Source organism: Carettochelys insculpta, chromosome 9 (genome assembly GCF_033958435.1).
Source record: "Carettochelys insculpta isolate YL-2023 chromosome 9, ASM3395843v1, whole genome shotgun sequence".
NCBI lineage: Eukaryota > Metazoa > Chordata > Testudines > Carettochelyidae > Carettochelys > Carettochelys insculpta.
The window spans coordinates 2,220,577-2,243,467 of NC_134145.1; the positions used below are offsets into that span (position 1 = coordinate 2,220,577).

At 55.5% G+C, this 22,891-nt stretch overlaps 1 protein-coding gene across 3 annotated transcripts in view; it reads left to right on the forward strand.

The window, feature by feature from the left end:
* IPO13 (importin 13) overlaps positions 1–22,891 on the forward strand; it is a 90,132-nt gene that overhangs the window by 23,758 nt on the left and 43,483 nt on the right. The window lies entirely within an intron of this gene.

Genomic DNA, 22,891 nt, shown 5'->3' on the forward strand with positions numbered 1-22,891 from the left:
CCCCTCACCGTCACCCCAATGTCCCTATCACCCCCATCACTCCCCTGTGTCCCCATCCCCCTATGTCCCCCTCCCCTCAGCCCCCATAACCCCTGCGTCTCCCATCACTCCCTGTGTCCCCCTGTCACCCGCCATCACCCCCCATACTCCCTGTCTCCCCTGTCCCCCTCCCCTCATCCCCTATGTCCCCATCGCCCCTTATCACTCCCCTGCATCCTCATCCGCCATAACCCCTGCGTCCCCCATCACTCCTCGTGTCCTTCTGTGTCACTATCCCCCCATGTCCCCTGTGTCACCCTGCCCCTCCTGCCTGCCCCCCGTAACGTCCCCTGTGTCACCCTGGCCCTCTTCCTCCTACCAGTATCGCCTCCCCCCTCTGTCCCCACCTATTGCCCTGCTACCACAGTGCTGTGTGTGTCCTGGGCACCCTGGCTATTCTCCCCCCTGGGGCATCACCCCATCCCTGGCACCCTGGCTAGTCACCCTCCACATCCCCTGTCCCCAGCACCTGCCTCTGCCTGACGTATGCCAGTGGGTGCTGGCCTGGGGGCCAGGGTGCATCTGCAGCCTGCCTGTGCCTTGGCTGAGCTAGCAGCCTGGGGATCCTACGCCCTGTTGGTGGGTGCCTGTCAGTGTCAGGCAGCCTGGAGGAGCTGCGCCATGGTGCCCTGTGGAGGAGTCAGATTGGGTTGTTCTTTGGTTTTTGCCACCTTCTTGGGGTGTACTGCTCTGGGGGTCTGTGCTGTGAGCAGGTGCGGGTCAGGTGGTATTTTGCCACTCCCCTTTGGCCTTCCCTTTGGGGTCTGACCTAGGGCCCTCCTTGCAGACTGCCCTGAAAGGTAGCTTGCAAAGAAGACCAAGAACATGGGCTTATGCCCCTGCTTGTTGATGGGCACAAAGGGCTGGAGGGTGTGTTTCTTCCCCTGATTGTTTTTCACCTTGGACATTCAGATGTTGTCTTTTGTGCTCGTGAAATGATGCCACAGGCCCCAACCTTCAGCAGCAGAGGGAGGGGTGCTGACCTAAGGTTCTGGAGACAGGCCCTCTCACTGAAAGGTTCTGCAGCTCGGTCCTCCCAGGGAGCATTTCTGAGGCCACCGAGGCCAGATCCCTGCGAGGGGAGTTGGGTCCCAGAGTCTCCTACTGGTGCTGCGGTAGCTCTAATCCCAACGATGGCAACTGGAATGCAGACCTAGAGCAGGAGTCTTTGAAAACTGTCACCATCCTCTGGGCAGGCTTGGGTGACAGCTGGCTGGCTGGCCTGCCCTGGGGAGCAGCTGTGGGGAGACGATGTGAGAGAACTCGATAGGGCAGCATAGGCTGTAGGTCAGGGGCACTCTCCCTGTGTCACAGAGGAGGATACCCAGGCCAAGAACAGCTGAGTGACGTGGCCAGTGGGAAAACGGGGTGGAATTGAGGAGTCTAGAGTTTTGCTGAGAGCTATTTAAATTTTTAATTTCTCTCTTCAAACCCCAAACTCAGCAAAACAAACCCCTCTCAGGAGTCTGCTCTGGCCACTGGTGCCAGCACCGTCCACGCTCTCTGAGCTGAGTGCGTCTCTTCTCCTCTGCCCAGTAGAGCAGCAGTGCCTGCAGTGCTCATGACTCTCGTGTGTATTTTTGCTAGCGATGCTGTTCTGCCAGGGAGGTTCCCAGCATTCCCTGCAAATAGGGCAAGAGGCCGTAGACTAATTACTTGCACCACCCATCCCATTTTCTTAAAGACTGGGTTTTGTAGCCAGCGGGTTGATCCATGTGCCGTGGGCCCTGCTCACTTGTTACTGGAGTCATGCTGTTTTTGAGTGGTGGGTGGCTTCGTGGAATCACAGAGCACTAGGACTGGAAGGGACCTCAAGAATCATCGAGTCCAGTCTCCTGCCCTCATGGCAAGACCAACTACCGTCTAGACCACCCCCGAGAGGTGTCTGTCTCACCTGCTCTTAAATGTCTCCAGTGATGGAGGTTCCACAACCTCCCCAGGCAATTTATTCCAGTATTTGACTATCCTAACAGTTAGGAAGTTTTGCCTAATGTCTAACCTAAACCTCCCTTGTCCTGCACCATTGCTCCTTGTCCTGTCCTCAGAGGCCACGGAGACCAATTTTTCTCCCTCCTCCTTCTAACCCTCTTTGAGGTACTTGAAACCACTATCATGTCCCCCCTAAGTCTTCTCTTTTCTAAACTAAACAAGCTCAGTTCTTTCAGTCGTCACTCACAGCTCATGTTCTCTGGGCCTTTAATCAGTCTTGTCGCTCTTCTCTGGACCTTCTCCAATTTCTCCACATCTTTCTTGAAACGTGGTGCCCAGAACTGGACACAGCTCTCCAGCCGAGGCCCAAAGAGCGCCGAGTAGAGCGGAAGAATGACCTCTCGTGTCTTGCTCACAACTCTCCTGTTAATGCATCCCAGAATCACGTTTGCTTTTTTGCAACAGCATCATGCTGGTGACTAATATGTAGCTTGTGGGCCGCTATGACCCCTAGATCCCTCTCTGCAGTGCTCCTTCCTAGACAGTCGCTTACCATTCTGTATGTTTGAAGCTGATTGTTCCTTTCTAAGTGGAGCACTTTGCATTTGTCCTTATTAAATTTCATCCTGTTTACCTCATTCCGTTTCTCTAGTTTGTCCAGATCACTTTGAATTATGACCCTGTCCTCCAAAGCAGTTGCACCCCTTCCAGAGTGGTATCATCTGCAAGTTAATACACGCTTTTGTCATGCCTGTTTGTGATGGAGTGGGGGATACCTGTGTGTGTGTGTGTGGCTCACAGAGGGTGTGGGGCTCCTGCTGAGGGTAACCTTGATGACCAGGTAACACCTTTGTACTGCAGACAAAGGAGGAGGTGGAGCCTGAGGGGTTTGAATTGGAACTGGGAGTTGGAAGCAGTTAGTCTGGGCTGGGAGAGAGAGAGAGACAGAGACAAAGGAGGGGGCCAGGCCCCAGCTCTGGGGGCCCCTCGGGGCCTCCTCTCCCCAACATGGATGGGACTGGCTGTCTCTGCCGGCTGTACTGACTCCTCTGTACGATGCTGTGTCCTGTCGGCTAATAAACCTGCTGTTTTCCTGCTGAGTGAGAGACTCTCCTGCCTGCAGACAGGGTGCAGAGCTTGGGGGACCCCAGAACCCCATCACACTGGTGTCAGGAGTGGGATGTTCTGCACCCCGAGGATGGAGCATCCAGCAGTAAGTGACTGGGGCCCCAGAAGAAGTGGGGCCTGCGAGACCCAGGTGTGCTGAAGGGCAGTGAGGTGCAGTCCCCAAGGCGGAGGGGCCTGCGGCCGAACCCAAGCAACTGCGGTTGTTGTCCTCGAGAGGGGGTGTCACACCCGAGGAGGGGTTACTCCTGGGAATCTGTTGGAGTCGGTCCCAGAAGGTGGAGGGGCCGAGAGCCCAACCCCCAGAAACAAGTGACCCACAAGGAAGCTGACGCTGAATGAGTTCTTCCCAAGACAGTGTGCTCATGGTCCCTGAGAGTGGGTGTCACACTGAAGAAGGGGTTCCACTGGGAGTCTGTTGGATTCGGTCCCAGAGGGCGGAGGGGCCTACAGCCTAACCCTGGGCAGCTTGTGACCCGCAAGGAGCCTGGCACACTGAAGGGATTCTTCCAGGAGTCGTGGGGTGCAGAGGGCATCAGCCTGAGAGCCTGCAACCATGCTGAGCAACTCCGCTGTGAAGTGGCAGCACCTGGAAACCGAATCGAGATTAAAGAAGCTGGACAAGGCAGCATGGATGTGCAGTGGCGGAGCTGAGGGCTGGGGAGAATCCTGCAAAGGTGAGCCCGGATCGGGGCAGGGAACCCTGGACTGCATGGAGCTCTGAACCGAGTGGCCTGCCACAGCTCAAGGAGGGAAGGAGCGATTCCAACCCATCATCTACTAGTGGCCAGGACAGACCTGCGAAGAGTTTTCCAGGCCTGGGCCGAGGAAGGTGCCTGTGTGTCTGTGCAGGAAAGCAGCTGGTCCACTGGGAATGGCAAGTTGTCTGTGAGAGAAGCTGCTTCACCTTCTGTGTGTGTGTGGAGACCAGCCGGGGGGCTGGGACAAAGGAGAGAGTGTCTCCCATTGTCTGTCTGTGTTGAACAGCAGCAGCAGCAGCCTGGGGAGAGAGCAGAGCCTGCGTTTGGAAAAGGTGCCAATGAGGAAACTAGTCCATTGTCTGAGGAAGATTCCCCAGCCTAGGATGGCTGGAGAAGGATCCACCAGAAAAGAGCATTCCAGGTGTGTCTCTGAATCCGGCCATGGGGGCTGGAGCAGAGGGAAGGGCTCTGGAATGGGCAGTGGTGTCCCTGCTAAGGACACTGGTCCTTGGTGCAAGAAAAGTGCTTCTGCTTCTGGGGAAGTGAATCCTTTGCCTGAGCCTGTGAGGGCTCGAGATGGAGCCAAGATCCCAGAGCTGGATCTGAGGGCAGCTGAAGCCTGGATGGGAAGTGGGCCTGCCTCTGTGTCTCTCAGGGGGGATGATGCTTTAACTTGGTCTAATCCAGTTAGTATCATCAGGGAATCCCAGAGACCAGACGATTCTGGTACTTGTTCTTTGCCTGATGCTGAGGTGTTACTGGAAGGGGGTGAGAGGACTCTGTCCTACCAGAGTCATCCTCTCGCCAGGACACAAGAACAGACGGGCAATGGAGTTACGCTGACTGATGAAGATAAAGGAGCTGGTAGCAGAAGGGAGGAAAGGGATCCTAACCTTCTGTCCGGTGGTACTGGCTGTCTGCCTGGAGGGGGATTACGTGGGAATCTGCCTAATGGGCCAGAAGTGATCCTGGGCGTAGGTGAAACCCAGGAGCTGGTTGTGGCTCAAGGGAACAGTGCCCCCGTGGAGGCAGACAGGGGTGAGTTATTGTTTGGGGAAGCTCTTAAGGAAGAGAATTTCCCTGAAACTTTTCCTGACCCATCTGTGGGGACTGCAGAAAATGGGAGTGAGGTGAAGGAGAGTGAACAGGAAAGGTGCATGTCTGTCTGTAAGAGCCAGAGCAGCCCTTTGCCTGGGGAGAAGTTTGTTTCAGCTCCTGATGGCCAGGACCTGCCTGAGTGTGAAACCACTGGCTGTGCTCTGCAAGGGTCCAAAGCAGGCAGGGTAAAAGTTTCTCAGGAATTGGAAGTTGATGCAAGTAAAGTAAAAACTATCAGGGAATGTGAGCAGCCCTGTGAGAACCAAGTAAAACAGCTGCACAGCCAATCTCTGTAGGATGCAGGAGAGCGCCAGCAATTCCCCATCTCCAGATGGTGGAAACACTCATATTCTCATACTGGATTCAACCTCTGATTCCATGGGGAGGCAGTAGTTGGAGGTGAAAGGACAAAGGAGCTTTGGGCCTGGTGGGCCAGTAAGGGATAAACAGGGATTCCTTCATGTGGATTCTGCGTCTGGGACTCACAAAACAGCTCTCAAAAAGCAGTTTGGTTTGCAAATTTCCAGGCTGGCTGGGAGGGGGCCGTCTCCCTGAGATCATCAATGGCCCAGCTCTTGTTAGAAGGGAGGGCACAGCCAGAGAGATCAGATTTCCACCCCAGGGGGCAAGGGAGAAGATTAGAACTTGATGGTGCTAAGAAAGGCCTCAGCCATTTATCCCCAAAATACCAGATTCTCAAGGGGGTTACACAAAAGTTGTGGTCTACCAAAGAGCAACGTAAATGTGCAGTTGCAATGGGTTTGTTCTGTTACTCACTCTGACTGCTGTAACCAAGGGGTGCTGCTACCAAAAGCTGTAGAATTGTACCATGCACTGAATGTTTGAAAAGAGCCATGTGACATGAGGACATTGATGTAGAAGCATGAATTGTATGTTGAAGGAGTCTGTAACTCTGAAATGTCACCATTGTTCCCTGTAACTAGTCTTGCAACCTCTGACATGAGAAGGAACATTCCAAACCTATTGTGTGGCATGGAAGGGGAAACTGAGGCACACAGCCATTTGGGTGGTCTGGCTAAATGCCAAGGATGGAAGCATTTGTACCTTCCGTTACTGGACTGTAACTGAATTCCAGACATTGGCTGGAGCAGCTGTATGGACTGGTGGTCAGATGGGGCAGGACCCAGACCACAAAAGACCTGTTTGATCTGTTGGTGCTGCAGCATCTGTATGGGCTCTGCCCGCCCGACTTGAGAACGTGGCTGACGGACCGGGGCCGAAGCAGCGAGACCAACCAACCCAAGGGAACTAAAGGGACTTGCCCGGCTGCATCACATGAAAAGGGCCAATACCAAGCTCCTGAGTTGGAGCCTCCCCCAGCAGGACTATGATGTGGAGGTGGTGCACATCAAGGGGAGCACTGAGGGTACAGCCGATGCCCTGTCACGAGGGGACAGCCCCGAACTTCCCCAGGTCACCAGTTGAGTGACCCTGCTCAGTTCGGTCTGGAAGGGGGGAGAGATGTGATGGAGTGGGGGATACCTGTGTGTGTGTGTGTGGCTCACAGAGGGTGTGGGGCTCCTGCTGAGGGTAACCTTGATGACCAGGTAACACATTTGTACTGCAGACAAAGGAGGAGGTGGAGCCTGAGGGGTTTGAATTGGAACTGGGAGTTGGAAGCAGTTAGTCTGGGCTGGGGGAGAGAGAGAGACAGAGACAAAGGAGGGGGCCAGGCCCCAGCTCTGGGGGCCCCTCGGGGCCTCCTCTCCCCAACATGGATGGGACTGGCTGTCTCTGCCGGCTGTACTGACTCCTCTGTACGATGCTGTGTCCTGTCGGCTAATAAACCTGCTGTTTTCCTGCTGAGTGAGAGACTCTCCTGCCTGCAGACAGGGTGCAGAGCTTGGGGGACCCCAGAACCCCGTCACACTGTTATAGTATTTTGGTGCAGTAATGGTCAGTTTGTTATGCAGCAGCTCAGTGGTAGCCTACCACACTCATGCCCACAGGGGTCAGATGAGTAGACGTATATGTAAAGTCATAGAATACCAGGGCTGGAAGAGAGCTCAAGAGGCCAATCCCCTGCGCTCATGGCAGGACTGGGTATTACCCCTAGCCCATCCCCCGCAGATATTTGTCTAACCTGCTCTTAAAATAATCTCCACTATTGGAGATTCCACAACCTCCCTAGGCAATTTATTCTGGTGCTTAAATACCCCAGTATTCCTACTGTCCAATCTGAAGCTCCCTGGGTGCAATTTAAGCCCATCAGTCAGATGTTGAGAACATTTTTTCCTTATAATTGTCCCTTATGTACTTGAAACTGTTGTCATGTGCCCCTTTGCTGCCAGGAGAAAAGACTAAATACAGGAGGTTTGAATCTTCCCTTGTAGCTCGTGTTTTCTAGGCCTTTAATCATTTCTGTTGTTCCTCCCTGGACTTTCTTCAGTTTGTCCACATCTTTCCTGAAGTGTGGTGCCCAGAACCGGGCGCAGTATTCCTGCTCTACTCTGCACTAATTAGACCACAGCTGAAGAATTTCTTCTCATGTCTTGCTTACAACATTCTTACTAATACATCCCAACACGATTTTTTTTTTGCAGTCATATTACACTGTTGTCTTCTATTTAGCTTGTGAGCCACTGTGATCCGCAGATCCCTGTGTGTAGTAACGTAGCCCTTACTTGCCCAGGGCACTTAATCTGAGGCTATTACAGCACTTTACAAACCCAAATTAGTGGTCAGACTCTCTGCAGAGAAGGTAAATCCTGTATTTCCCATTTTACAGGGGAGTACAACGAGAGATAGAGGGAAATGTGGCTGGACTCAAATCTACATCAGAGCTGGGAGTAAAGCCCAGATAGCTTGACTCCCAAGCCTTTTGTCTGTACAGCATGTAGCACAGTGGGCTAAACTGAATGCTACGGTGTGATAAAGAACAGTTAATACTAATGGATCTCTCTTCTACTTGAGAAATAAAAGGGCACTGGCAATTAGTTTTAGGCACAGTTACAGTTTTAAAAGGGTTTTCGAGAGGCTACAAATATTAAGAATGTTCTACAGTATCAATGAAAGAGGGTTCTGGTGTGAATGGCTGGGGGGACAGAGTGCTCAGCTGCTGTGGGTCACACTATAGCCTTGAGACCCCCAGCTGTGGGGGGCAGCGTTTTGTCAAGCAATGGGCAAACATACAAAAGAGGGGATCTTACAACCTTTTACAAGGCAAAACAATGATTGCAGGCCAGGAAAACTGGTACAGAGAGCAGTTCTAGAGGGTATGACAAGTTGAGGACTAGCTTAGAGAAGGTGGCGAGGGTCCTTCCCTAACATCTGTCATGAGAAGTAGGGTCAGCCAGTTGCACTGAGATGTCACATGGGAAGTAAGCGAAGGAAATGCTTGTGTATGTAGTTAACTTGTGGAACTCACGCCTGCAATGGGTCATTGAGTTAAGGAGCTTAATAGAATTTCTAAAAAACGTCTTGGATGTGCGTATGGATAATAGAGCAGCCAATAAATAGCAGCATTTACAAGGCTGTGTGGAAACTCTGATGGGAAGGGTGTGTGTGTGCGCGTTGTGGGAGGTGCCAAGTAGTCAGATCATTCCATTATTGACCACCAGGTGGTTTCTTGTGCCTTCTGCTGAAGCTGCTGGTCCCACCCACTTCTAGAAATGGGTTACTGGTGTAGCTGCACCATGGGCCTGAAGAGGTGTGCTGGTTCTGTCCCTGAGAAAGAGCAGTTGTTTGTGGGGAGGGAGACCAGAGTAGCAGAGGAGGGAAGCATGGTTATTTTTACTAGCCGTGTGCACATTGAGAAGGTACAGAGTCATCCAGGTAGCTGCTGCTCTTTGCCTTAACCTTTGCCTAGATCTAGAGGGCCAGAAGTGCAGCTGACCTGCCTGTTGTTGCTGGCTGGCTGAGACAAACTGAACATAAGGAAAATGGTGGACGGAAGTGGGAGCTGAGTGGCCCAGTCAACAGATGTTCTTCAGAACAGTGTTACAAGGACCCAAAGTGGAGAGGGAACATGGGTCTATGTCAGGCTCCAGCAGCTCATTGTCTGCTCACTTCTGGTGAGCAAGAAGGTCCTACACCAGCAGCATCTGCAAACCTTCAGCTTTCATTGGCATAAAGACAACTGGCTCCTACCTCTAATCGTTATGAAGAGCTTTCAGAATGTGACCGATCAGCTGAGACCTGCCTGAGCCTGCAGCCGCTGTGGTGCCTCTGCCACTGCTCAAGGCTTGTCTAAACAGGGGCACAGTACATGCGACAGGCAGTGGTTGTGCTCCTGCTGCTTCCTGGAAAAGCTCTGAGCAGCATCTGGGCCAGCCAGGCGTTTGAGTTCAACATGGAGTCGAGGACAACACACAACTGACTACTGGAAAAGGCAGAGAATCAGAGAACTTCCCTTAAAGCAGCCAAGGGGCTCTGAGGCTTGGCATGGGGGGAGGGAGACGAAGGTTCTCTTTCGACCCTCCTGTCTGTGGGATGGGGAGCTCCAAATGGATTAGGCATCCAGTCTGCAGGGGCTGCTACGACAGATGGCTCCAATAGCAGGCTCCAGAGACAGCCGATGGAAATCCAGTGTCTTTCCCTTTCCCAAAGAAAGCAGATAGCGTTTCTCCGGCGTTACCCACAAGCACCTTGCTGTTGTGCTATAGACCTGTCTGGGAGACATAGTCCTCTGCTTACTGGTTGTGGATGGCACTCTGATCCCGTCTCTGACTCTGACGGCCTTTGTGCCTTGGGTGAGTTGCATCACCGCTGTCTGGACTGTCCCTCCAAGAAAGCGGGGACAGTGCCCCTGTAAAGGGTGTGGGGCTGGTGGTGAGGATTAGTGAATCTCTGCAAAATTCTCTGTGAACGCCGAGCTCTGCAGTCTCATCTGCATATGTTCTAGCCTACTGGATCATTCTGCTCCTGAATTTTCCCCCAAGGGCTCAGGCAGACAGAGATGGCTCCTTTGTTTGTGCTAACAATAGAACAAATGTTGGCTTTCTGAAAGGACTCTGGCATTCCGGGTGGTGACTAGCCCAGTATCTGCTGGGTGAGGCACGGTGTGCGGACATGCAGCTCTCTGCTTGTCTGGAATGAAGCTCCCTGCTGTCTGGGAGTGCTGGGCTCTGCTTCCACCCTTCCCCCAGCCTGCCTGAGCCTCTCCCTTTGCAGTCTCTGTACTGTGCTTTCCTAGCTGCAGCTCTGGGTGGTGTGGGCTCTGAATTGCTGGAGAGCTGTTCTGAGTGAGGGGCTGGACAGTGTGAGGGCAGGGGTGGGATCTAGGGAGCACCTCCATCCCCACTAGAATGAAAGGCAGCTCTAGAGACACAGGGCTGGTATCGCATTGTGGAGCATAAAGCCCTTTGCAGAGACAGCAGGACAGTCTCTTGCGTCTGCTTTTCCAGAGTGGGGTTTTGGGCTATCCTGAGACCGGCTGAGCGAAGAACTGGCCCTTGCTGGGCTGCAGTCCTCGGAAGGCTAGTTTGGGAGCAGCGTTGTCAGGATTCTAATGACTAGCCAGCGCTCCTGCAGGGCTGGGTTTTCCCTGCTGGTTGAGTTTTATGGCAGCTCTAGTAATGACATCCACGGGACTAGAAACGGGAGCTTCTCACTCCTCTTGGGTCAGGTTAAGGCAAACGCTGGTGCCTGGAACGTGAAGGGGCTGAGGGGCTTGGGATGGATTATGGAGCGTGTCATCTCCAGGCCATGAGATCTGAGCCAGGTGCAAGCAACGGTGGCAGGTTATTCTACCCTGAGCATGGGGGTGGTCGCCAGCAGAGTGGCTGCAATGTAAACACTTGTCTGGTGTCTCAGCAGAGCTCAAGGACAAGTTGGAACTCTTCTTTTGCCTGTGGAGGTAACCAGTGCACATGGGTGCGGCAGCCTGGGAGTCCGGCCCTGCTGTGATCTGTGCTGCACTTGCTCTGCAGCATGGCGCTCCCGACCTTTTGCCTGCCTGAGGTTACCACGGCCAAAGAGAGGGAACAAGCTGATGAGTTTGAGGAGGCAGAGGGGGTTTGCCAGGCACGGCAGCTTTGGGCTGGGCCAGGTCTCCTTTTCCCTGATTTATCTGGAAAGCTCACTGCAAGCAGGTGATGCTCTTGGTTCCCACACCAGTGCCAAATGCTGCCCTGCACCACCAGTGCCGGGGAGAGTTCTTTGAAACCAGGTAGAAATGTGCAGTGATCTCTCCATGCTCAGCCCCTTCCTGGGGGAGGCACCGGGAGGAGGGCCCCATCTCTGGCTGATGAGGCATGGGAAGGTTTTTCTTGCTGTCTGAGGCTGTCTCGCACACCCAGCTCCTGAGCTCTAGAACATCATCAGTTGCTTAGGCCAGGCCTTACGTGCCCACGTTGCACTGGTGTCAGTTCAGTCACCCAACAAAAAACCAATGAGTGGCTGCATGTGCCTCCGTCAGTCCAGGCTGCCATGCCCTCCCAGGAGGCATGGGATCACTTCCTCTTCCCCTCGCACCTGCTGGGGTGTGAGGCTGAGCTCTCGCAGCTGGAGGAGGCAGCATGGTGACCAGAAGGCTGAACAAGCCCAGGATGCCAGCCAGTCCTCAGGGGCTTCTTCCTGAGAGTAGGGTGTGCAACTATAGCAGGCAGGCGGGGATGCTTGGGCTTGCCCAGCACAGGGCTGCCTCTTACAGCAGCAGCCTCATTTCCAGGAGGGGAGGGGTGCACCACTACCAGGTGCACTGGTGCTCAAGTGCCCTGTCACAAGAGAGTCAGCAGGCTGTGGCGTAGGACTCTGGCTTGCCTTTTGATCCCTGCTGGCCTGAGACCTTTGGGACCCAGCGCTGCAGTGGGGGCACGAACAGGTAGGGAGCGGGAGCTACACCTGCTCTTTCCCCGCTTCAGACAGATTGCAGCGGCCTCAAAGATCGTGCACCTTTGAGAAGCGGATCAAGCCCAGGGCTTTCCTGCCTGATTCAATATCCTGCCTTGTGGGGAAACCCCAGTTGCACCTGCTCCCTTTCTGCTGATCTCCTTTCTCTGTCCTGCCCTTCCCTCTTTCCCATCGCCTCTCTGTGGTGCACGTTTATAGAGATTAAAAAGATATAGATAAAAAAGAGATATAGACTAGCATGGCTTCCTCTCTGCTACTATTTATAGAGATGCGTTAATTCCACTCAGCCTTCCCGGTGGGCCTTTGGGGTGCAAAATCTTTTCCAGGGATGGCAAGGCTTGGTCTTGGTCGCTTCCTTTGAGACAGTCAGATGCTAGACCTGGCTGCAGGGAGAGCTGCTGGAGATGATTTCAGGGTAGCAGACTGGGGAACAGAAAGACAGGGGCAGCTGCCCATTTACTAAGACCAGAATGGAGAGCTCAGCAGAGGGTTCTGGAGCATGGGGCTGGATTGTGCTGGGCTTTCTCCTTCCCAGTGTGTTGCTGAGAGCAGCTTCTACTGAGTTGTTGTGATGGAGTGGGGGGAGTGCATGTGTGAGTCAGGCTGGATGTCCCAGGCAAGCAGCAGCTCCCAGTGGCTAAGGATGACCCTGGGGCTACAACTGGCAGGTAACACCTCTGCCTGAACAAAGAGGAGGGAGGAGCCGAGCTGGGTTTTGAATCAGGGGCGGCAGTTAGAGGCTAGGAAAAGGGAGAGCTGGAAGGCAGCCAGCGTGAGGAGGGGGAAAGCTGCACCCCAGAGGGGCACCCCTCGGGGTCTTCTCCCCAGGACGGGTTGGAAGGACTGTCTCTGGCTGCTATGCTGTCGCTTCTGTGAGAAACTGGGCATCTGTTGCCTAATAAACCTTCTGTTGTACTTGCTGAGTGAGAGTCAATCCTGCCAGCAGACGGGGTGCAGTGCAGGGGGACCCCTGAACCCCATCACACTGGTGTCAGAAGTGGGATGCACTGCACCCACGGATGAGCTCCCAGCAGTGGCTGACTGAGCACAAGAGAAGGAAGGAGTCTCACAAGAGCCAGAGGGGGAGCAGAGCAATTCCTGCAGCTGCTGCTGGTGAGTGGATACCCCGGGAGGCAGCGGGGAGATGGATTATACCCAACTCCTGAAGGCAGAGCTAGCGGGGCTGTGCAGAGAGAGGGGCCTGGTTGTGGGGAAGGCGACCAAGGCCCAGCTGATTGCCCAGCTGGAAGAGAGTGACGGATCCGGGGGGTCAGAGCCTGTCCCGGCAGAAAGTGGCCGGTCAGCCTCGGGAGGCGTTTCGGATTCTCCGACAGGAGCAGGGGCTCGACGCTGTCAGACAGACACGGTGCCTGCCAGGTCGCGCTCAGCTAGCGGTGGTCCATCGCGGGCAGAGTCCCCCACCGCAGAGCTGCGACGGATGGAGCTCGAGGTGAGATTAAAGGAACTGGAGCACCAGGAATGGGAAAGAGAGCGTGAGCATGAGCGCCGGGAACGAGAAAGAGAGTGTGAGCACGAGCGCCAGCTACAAGAGAGAGAGCGGGAGGAGAAAGAACGAGAACGGAAGGAGAGAGAGTGAGAGCGGGAGCATGAGCGGGCCATGGCAGAGGCGAGACGCCAAGAGGCCCCAGCTGCAGTAAGCAGGGAGAGGGCCAGACTGATCGGGGTGGCCAGTCACTTGGAGACGCGTGTGCTGGCCCAGTGTCAGGACCCAGGGGACATGGACGAGTTCCTTACCACCTTTGAGCGAGCCTGTGAGTTGCATGAGGTTCCCCCAGATGAGTGGCTCCGGCACCTCACCCCCTTGCTGGGCCAGAAGGCTGCAGTGGTGCTCAGCCAGCTGGTGGGGCTGCAGCCTGGGGACTATGAACGGTTCAAACAGGCCCTGCTGCATAAGTTTGGGCTGACTCCGGAGGTGTACAAGAAGAAGTTCCAGGAGGCGCAGAAGAGGCCAGAGGAAACCCATGTAGATACAACTGCCCGCCTGAAGCAATGCTACCAGAAGTGGGCGTTCGGAATGGGAGTCCAGTCCGTAGAGGACCTGATCGAGCTGGCGGTCGTGGAGCGATTCTACGAGATGTGCGCACCTGACCTGAGGGTGTGGCTCGTGGACCGGAAGCCAGGGGACTCACATGATGCAGGGAAACTGGCAGATGACTTCACAAACAGCCAGGCCAGGTTTGAAAGTGAGCCCCATAAAGAAAGTGAGCCCCGGGGAGAGAGGGAGTCCCGGAGGGAGAGGGAGTCCCAGAGAGACCGAGAATCTCAGAGAGACCGGTCCCTAACTGTACGACAGAGGGGACCACCTCTTGGGCGAGCCCAGGAAAGAGGGGCCAGCCACCTACCCCCCAGAGAGCCAAGCAGAGCCTGGGCAGAGCAGCCGGCCCGAGGGACACAACAAGACCCAGGCTGTTATCGCTGTGGGCGAAAGGGGCATAGAGCAGCCCAGTGCCCCAAGCTCCCAGACAGGTTAAGCAGGCCGGGGGGTCATGGAGTCAACTCGGTGGAGTCCCAGAAGCCAGAGAGGCTAGCGGCCAAGGCGGGTGGTGCTGACAATAGGCACTCGGACTGGGCCAAGTCCGCCCCACAGACCAGCTCCTCAGGGGGACCAAATGCTCAGAGGTCAGTTTACAGAGTGGGGGCGGCACTACCTCTGTGGAGCAAGTGTCTCAAACACCTCGAGGTAGACGGGAAAAAGGTCACGGGGTTCTGGGACACAGGCGCTGACGTGACGCTGGCCCGACCCGGGGTGGTGGCACCGGGCTGCATGATACCCAATTCCCACCTGACGATAACAGGAATTGATGGGACCCCTTTCAAGGTGCCTATGGCGAGGGTGCACCTGAAATGGGGGAAGAAGGAAGGCCCCAAGGAAGTGGGCGTGCACAGCCATTTGCCGGCGGATGTACTGATGGGGGCTGACCTGGAGAACTGGCAAGGTGAACGCCCTTGTGCCCTGGTCCTGACCCGTAGCCAAAGAACACGAGGGGTACGCTCCCCAGATTCAGGGGTACAAGCCCAGCCAAAGTCACAGGCACCACAGGGGCCAACCCTGAGAGAAAGGGGGCCCCCAAAAACCAGATCTCACAGGCCAGGGGTGCTGGAGCCAGACAAGGATGGGGAAGTAGCATCCGCCCCTGCCCCAGCCGAAGAATTCCAGGCAGAGCAGCAGAGAGACCCCTCCTTGCAGAAGCTGAGGGAACTGGCCAGTCTCAGCTCAGCTCCCCAGCTGGGGGAGGGCTGCAGGGAGAGATTCCTGTGGGAAAAGGGATTCCTGTACCGGGAATGGGCTCCCAGATGCAAAGCGGAGCCATGGAAGGTCCAGAGGCAACTGGTGGTTCCCCAAAAGTACCGGCGCAGGTTGCTGTACCTAGCCCATGATATCCCGCTCGCAGGACACCAGGGGATCCACCGTACCAGGAGAAGGTTGTTACAAAACTTTTTTTGGCCAGGGATCTTTGCAGCTGTCTGTCTGTATTGCCTGTCCTGCGATCCCTGCCAGAGGGTGGGGAAGAGCCGGGACAAGGGGAAAGCTGCCCTGAGGCCACTGCCCATCATAGAGGAGCCTTTCCAGAAAGTGGCTATAGACATAGTGGGCCCCTTCAGCAAGGCAACGCGTTCGGGGAAGAAATATATTTTGGTAGTGGTAGATTTTGCCACGCGATACCCAGAAGCAGTGGCCTTGACCTCTGTCGACGCTGACACCGTGGCAGATGCACTGCTGTCCATTTTCAGCAGAGTGGGGTTCCCCAAGGAGGTCCTCACAGATCAGGGGTCCAACTTCATGTCGGCCCTACTGCAAAGCTTGTGGGACGAGTGTGGGGTCCGGCACACCTGGGCCACAGCCTACCACCCGCAGACCAGTGGGCTGGTGGAGAGGTTCAATGGGACTCTGAAGCAGATGCTGAGAACCTTCATGAATCAATACCCCCATGACTGGGACAAGTACTTACCCCACCTGCTGTTTGCATACAGGGAGGTGCCCCAGGAATCCACGGGGTTCTCCCCGTTTGAGCTGCTGTATGGAAGGAGGGTACAGGGACCCTTGGACTTGCTCAGAGAAGAGTGGGAGGGGACGGCCTCTCCTGAAGGGGAGTCAGTGGTACAGTATGTACTGTCCTTCCGGGAAAAACTCACCGAGCTCATGGGCCTGGCCAGGGAGAACCTCTCCATGGCCCAAAGGAAGCAAAAGGTCTGGTATGACTGTAACGCCAGGGCCCGAGCCTATGCCACCGGGGACCAAGTGATGGTCCTTGTACCTGTGCGGCGGAACAAGCTGCAAGCGGCCTGGGATGGGCCCTTCAAGGTCGTCAAACAGCTAAATGACGTGAATTATGTGGTGGAACTGTCAAACTGGGCCCACAGCCACCGGGTCTATCATGTGAACATGATGAAACCTTACTGGGACAGAGAGAACTTGGTGCTGGCCGTGTGCAGGCACTGGGAGGGGCGGGGGGATGATCCCTTGGTGGATTTACTCACAAGGGCTGGAGCCGGCTCCTTACTGGAGTCTATTCCCCTCTCAGACCAGCTGACCCTTGCCCAGCAGACGGAGATCAAGGCGGTGCTGCATTCGCATCAACAGCTGTTCTCTGACAGACCTGGACGCACTGACCTAGCTGTCCACCGAATAGAGACAGGCACCCACGCCCCTATCAAGTGTGTGCCATTCAGAGCCACAGGGAGGATGGCTCAGGACATAGAGCAGGAGGTTGAAGACATGCTGGCTCTGGGGGTGATCCAACCCTCGTCCAGCCCCTGGGCCTCTCCCGTGGTGTTAGTCCCTAAAAAAGATGGATGTCGGTTTTGTGTGGACTATCGCAAGCTTAACGCCATCACTGTATCGAACGCCTACCCCATGCCCAGGCCTGATGACCTTTTAGACAAGCTGGGGGGAGCCTGTTACCTCACCACCATAGACCTCACCAAGGGGTACTGGCAAGTGCCATTAGACGATGATGCCCGGCTCAAGTCGGCTTTCATCACCCCTGTGGGGCTCTACGAGTTCCTGGTCCTGCCCTTTGGCCTCAAGGGGGCACCCGCTACCTTCCAGCGTCTGGTGGACCAGCTACTGAAAGGGACGGAGAGCTTTGCCCTGGCTTACATGGACGACGTTTGCATCTTCAGCCAGACGTGGGAGGACCATGTGTCCCAAGTCAAGCAGGTGCTGGACCGACTCCAGAAGGCCGGTCTGACTATCAAGGCAGGGAAGTGCAAGGTGGGAATGGCTGAGGTGACCTACCTGGGCCACAAGGTGGGCAGCGGCTGCTTAAAGCCAGAGCCAGCTAAAGTGGAGGCTGTCAGAGATTGGCCCACACCCCAGACTAAGAAACAGGTCCAGGCCTTCATTGGGATGGCGGGGTACTACCGGAGGTTTGTGCCCCACTTCAGCTCCATCGCAGCCCCCCTCACGGAGCTACGTAAAAAGGGAAAGCCTGACAAGGTGGTCTGGACCGAGCAGTGCCAAGAGGCCCTCTGCGCGCTGAAGGAGGCTCTGGTCAGGGCCCCAGTGCTGGCAAATCCAGACTTCAACAAACCCGTCCTGGTGTTCACCGATGCCTCAGACGTGGGGCTGGGGCGGTGCTAATGCAGGTGACTGACAAAGGGGAGAAACACCCCATCGTGTACCTGAGTAAGAAGCTGCTGCCCCGGGAGCAGAACTACGCGGCCATAGAGAAGGAATGTCTGGCCATGGTGTGGGCGCTGGGGAAGCTGCAGCCGTACCTGTTTGGACGGCGTTTCACCGTGTACACCGATCACTCACCCCTGACCTGGCTGCATCACATGAAAGGGGCCAACGCCAAGCTCCTGCGGTGGAGTCTGCTCCTGCAGGACTATGACATGGAGGTGGTCCACGTCAAGGGGAACAACAACACCATAGCCGATGCCCTGTGACGCAGGGAGGGCCCCGAACTTCCCCAGGTCACTGGCTAAGTGACCCCGCTCAGTTCGGTCTGGAAGTGGGGAGAGATGTGATGGAGTGGGGGGCGTGCATGTGTGGGTCAGGCTGGATGTCTGAGGCAAGCAGCAGCTCCCAGTGGCTAAGGATGACCCTGGGGCTACAACTGGCAGGTAACACCTTTGCCCTGAACAAAGAGGAGGGAGGAGCCGAGCTGGGTTTTGAATCCGGGGCGGCAGTTAGGAAGCTGGGGAAAGAGGAGCTGGAAGGCAGCCAGCGTGAGGAGGGGGAAGCTACACCCCAGAGGGGCACCCCTCGGGGTCTTCTCCCCAGGACGGGTTGGAAGGACTGTCTCTGGCTGCTGTGCTGTCGCTTCTGTGAGAAACTGGGCATCTGTTGCCTGATAAACCTTCTGTTGTACCTGCTGAGTGAGAGTCAATCCTGCCAGCAGACGGGTGCAGTGCAGGGGGACCCCTGAACCCCATCACAGTTGTCTTCTCCCAAAGCAGCAGAGATGATGGCAAATGTTGGTGGGGAAGGGTTTTGAGGGTCCCTTGGGCATTCAGGAGGGCAGCTAGTTATTTTATTCCCAGATTACCTTCCGTAGTAACATTAGATAAGTGCATCCAGGGCAAAACTTTGCCGCAGGTCTTTGCCCTGGTAGCTGAATAAGGGAGACATCAGTGCGCTGTCCGGTTCCTAGCAGTGGTGATCAGGGCTTGTAGGGCGTGGTCTGAAACCTTCTGTGCCAGCTGCCTCCTGTCCCCTGCTCTGCCCTTAGTGTGAGGTGAGGGAGCTTACACGTTGGGGGGGGGCAGTGGCGCTTCTGTCTCTCTGAGAGGGCTGCCTGAGTGTCCCTGAAAGTGATAGGGCTGGTGGAGAGAAGCACAGCGTGTGCAGGTCCCGAGAAGCTCCTCCTACCAGCAGCCCTCTGCTTGGGCTGGTCAGTGCTGGGCTGTTCCGGGTGGGCGTTTTCCTGTCCTCACTGTATTGCTCCAGTGCAGTGGTGGCCGTTTGCAGCTGTAATTATCCTCCCTCTTCCCCTCCACCACTGTGATAACCAAGCCCAATGCCATTGCTGCAGGATGGTCTGCTGCAGCTTCAGGCTTCCCTCCCGCCCTAACCTGCCGTTGCTGGGTCAAAAACCTTCTGCCTGAGGAGTGACTGGCTTGGGTGGAGACCCCACTGCGTTGTGTAGGGAGGGGATTATGGTGTTACCGCAGGATTGGCCCAGTGTCATCGGCAAGGCCTGTGTTACCTTATCTTCTGCCCTGCTGTGGAGGCACTGCTGGCTGCCTGTGACCCTGGCTGTGGGGGAGCAGCAAGCTTGTGAGTAGGGAGCTGTCGGAAGGTGCTGCTGGCCTTTCCCAGTTGCTGTGCTTGGGGAGTGCTAGCCTACCTGGGGTGGGGATTTCCATTTTGTGCCCTGTGTTTGCTAGGGATACTCTGTTCAGCCAGGCCAGCAGTGGTGAGGAGAAGGTGGCTGGCTTTTCCTGGGGGGCCTGGAGCTCTCAGTGCTCAGTGTAGCCATGGTTTCCGTTGCTTGGTGGCAGGAGGCTGGGCTGATGCAGCGGTAGGGTGCTGGCTGCATGGTTCTGCCTTTGGCCAGTGGGGAAGGAACATCTTCTGCGGGAGACAACCCAAGAAAGATTCCTTCTGGAAGTAGCTGCCTGACAGCCATTGCCAGCAGCCAGCTCTGTCTTTGCTTTATGGGGGCTCTGAAGCATGCTCCACAACCCGCATGCAGGCACCGTGCTCCCGAATTCACTGCCTGGTGTCTGCTTCCTAGCAGTTACCTAGCACCTTTGCGATCACTGTTGGCTCAGCCAGAGAAACCCCCTGAGATGTAGCATCTTGCTTTCAAGAGGCTCCTGGGGAACAGCAGGCCAATACATAAACTTACTGTGTGTTCCCAGTACCTGGGTACAGGCCTGACTCCATACCCTGGTGTAGAGCACTGTGCGTCTTTGGCTCCTGGTGTCATCTCTCAGCCTCCATGGGCGCTCATCTCTGGGGAGCCAGTAGCCCCCACTTTATGTATTTACTTAGTGCTTCAGGGAGTTCAACTGCCGTATCTTTTTTAGCTCTGAGCAGCTCAGAGGAGACCAGGAACGGGGAGTGAGGTCTTCAGGCATGCCAGGTCTCTGCCGCTTCCAGCACTGCCTTTTAAAGTTATCACTACCAAGGTGAAAGGTCTAAAGCCATCCGTTGGCATTCAGGGTCCTGTGGCTTGCGTGTTCCTCCTTCCCCTGCCCCCAGCATAGCCAGATTTAGAGGCTAGAGCTGTCTCCACTGGGCACCTGCCCCGTAGCGGTGAGTGGCTAGTCAGAGTTCCCAGGTGGCTGATACGCTGCTCAGATCCTTACCTCAGCTTAACGCACCGCACTGTAGAGCAGACACACTCCCATTTGACAGCAGGCTTACTTTGCTATCACTCCAGCGAGAGGGTGGAGAAACCTCATCGTCTGGCCAAGAGCATGTCAGGGAGGCAGGGCTGTTTACAAGATCTAAGGTTACCTCGCCAGTAGTGCACAAGCCAGTGCTGGTGTCACACCAAAACACTGGGCTGCTCAGAGTGCACAAGACCCTCCCTGGAGCTCTCGCTCCCCAGCCCCCCTTGAGTTTCCTTCCCTTTTTCCATGGCTTCCCTCCTCCTCACCAGCGTTTCATTACAGAGCTGAAGGCATGGTCCAGCGGGACTGGGGCAGCTGGAGTGGCAGGCGAACAGCAGCAGGTGGCAACACTTGCTTCTCAAGCGCCTGGCAGGAGTATTTGGCAGTGGCCTTGTCTTCTCTGCCTGGGGCAGAGGCACACGTGTGCTCAGGGTGCACTCTGCAGAGCACAGTGCCTGGGAGCCCTGAGGCACGCTCTCCCAGCTCTGCACGGCCTGCGTCATGCAGGGTTGGATGGGGAAAAGGAGGCAGGGTAAGAAACTGAGACTGAGTCAACCAGCTTTCAGCAGGCGCCTGTCCCAGGTCTGCTTGCCGGATTTCTTGCTGCTGTGCTGCAGGCAGAGACGGATTCTGAGCGCAAGAGGAGCCAGTCAGAGCACTCCCAGTCAAACCCAAATCAGCAAGCCCAGCAGACGCACCTCCCCTTGTCTCTAGCTCTGCAGCGTCCAACCACTTCTGAAGCACTGCTGCAGTGAACCAGCCACGGCAGTGCGAAAGTATATCTCGCGTTCAGGTCAGCCGGCCAGATAGCCGCACGTGGCGAGCGTGCTGGACACCAGAGCTCTACTTGCTTTGCTTGATTTGTTTCATAACAGCAGTGAGGGTCTCCAGGTAGCACATTCCTGGGTCAGGACTGCGTCTCTCAGGAGGCTCACAGCTGCTGCAGCTGGATGTGCAGTGCAGCCTGGGCAGGGTGCAGGATTAAGCACTCACATGTGAAGAAGTGCCCACACTAACGTGAGCGTACACCCGTACATGTGTGCAGGAGTTGGGTTGTCTTGTTACCTGATTTCACACTACCCAAACCCAGCAATAAAACATAGGCACTTGTCTTGCCGTGCCGTTACCTCGCAGGAGGGAATGATTCGGCTGGCTGTCATTCCATGAACTCGCATGGCGCTCAGTGTCACTGTGCATTTGACAGGCAGGATTAGTCCCAGAGGCTTTGGGCTGAGGTCCCTTCTGCCCCAGTGTTTTAATGGTGTGCACTGCAACCCTGCAGCTGGGTCTGGCTGGGAAGCCTCTCTGAAATCAATGGGATTCATGCAGGCGTCAGGCTCTGCCTGCTCAGAGCCAGTGGCAGGATCGGTCTCTGCTCAGTAACTGTGCCACATGCTCTTCAGTCAACATTCATTGCCATTGGCTAATCGTAGCTCAGTGGATGACCCTGCAGCTGTGTTTAGCTTAGTAGGTGGGAGGGCGGAATGTGCCAGCACGTTTTCACCAACAGTCTGCCATGTTCTACTCAACGTGTAATGTCGTGCAAGAACCACTTTCTGAGTGCTTGTCGCTTGAATGGCTTCAACAGACATTGTTTGACACGTACAAAAGTACAACGCTGGGCTGTACTACAAATTGCTGTACCCAGAGGGTGTTGGTAAAGCTGCATGTTACGTTTGCACTTTACTTGAGAAATGGTATGATTGAATACCCCCAGACTCTGCTGTAGTGCATAATGGTACGTGCAACGGGCAGAGTTAGGGTTATGTGGCCCTTGACTTTGGTATTCCCACGTGATTATTCAACGCGTACGATGCAAAAGCACCTAAAGGTTGTCCACAGGCTGTGTCCCACTGTGCTAGGCACTGTGAAGACTGGAAGGTCCCTTAGCAGAGCACTCACTGGGTTCGTCACACTGATGGTAGATTTTTATAAGACTGAATCCCTTCACATGGACCCCTCGGACTGGCCCGACCCATGGACTGTAGGATGTCTCGGCAGAGAGCCCCTCTCCTGCACGCCTGGTACAACTTCAGCCTGTAAAAGGCACAATGCCAGCAAAGAAGCCGAGTCGCTCACCTTGCAGCGAGGGTGAGCTCTATTCATTTGGTCCTCACTGCATCTGACGAGGCGGGTCTTTGCCCACGAAAGCTTGTGCACCGAAATACCTGCTAGTCTGTAAGGTGTCACAGGACTTCTTGTTGTTTTAGTCCTGATTTCACGCTGCCCCTCTCCCTTCTCCACCCTCTCTTCCTGGGGTTCTGCAGCCCCAGCATCCTGCTGCCTGCTTTTTTTTGCCCAAACGCCTGCCGCTCCAGTCCAGGCTGGGTCTCTGCTTGGGCTTCCTCCGGCCACCCTCTTGGGACAAGTCACTCGCTTCCTTGCTCACTTTTGGTGGAGCAACAGGCTCCTTTGTATCTGCACATACACTCTGCTGGAGCACAGGAGCTTTCTCCTGAGCATCTCTGGACCAGCCTCCCCGAACATTGCCAGAAACGCTCCTATTCTCTCCCCTCCGCGAATGTTGTTTTAAAACACCTCTTCCTTTATCTTCTCTCCAGCTGCCGCCTTAAAACCAGACGGCCTAACCCGTGTCTTCACGCTGCTGCTTTCTGTGCCGTATCTGCCTCACTGTCTGAGCTCGCACTGGGAAGTGGGGAGGTTTGGTCAGGAGCCCCCAAGAATTCAAGGGCTTTTCAAGACTGGGTGGGGACGCGGGGAGGAGTGGATGCTGTGCAGGGTTTGCTGTGCAGCAAATGCCAGTGCTGGGTCAGTAGCGGGGCCGACAGGCTCAGCTTCGTGGGCCAGGCTAAGTTAAGGGTAGAACGGGAACAAAGGGCCTCTACAGAGAGTGCGGCTGTGACAAAGACGACGAG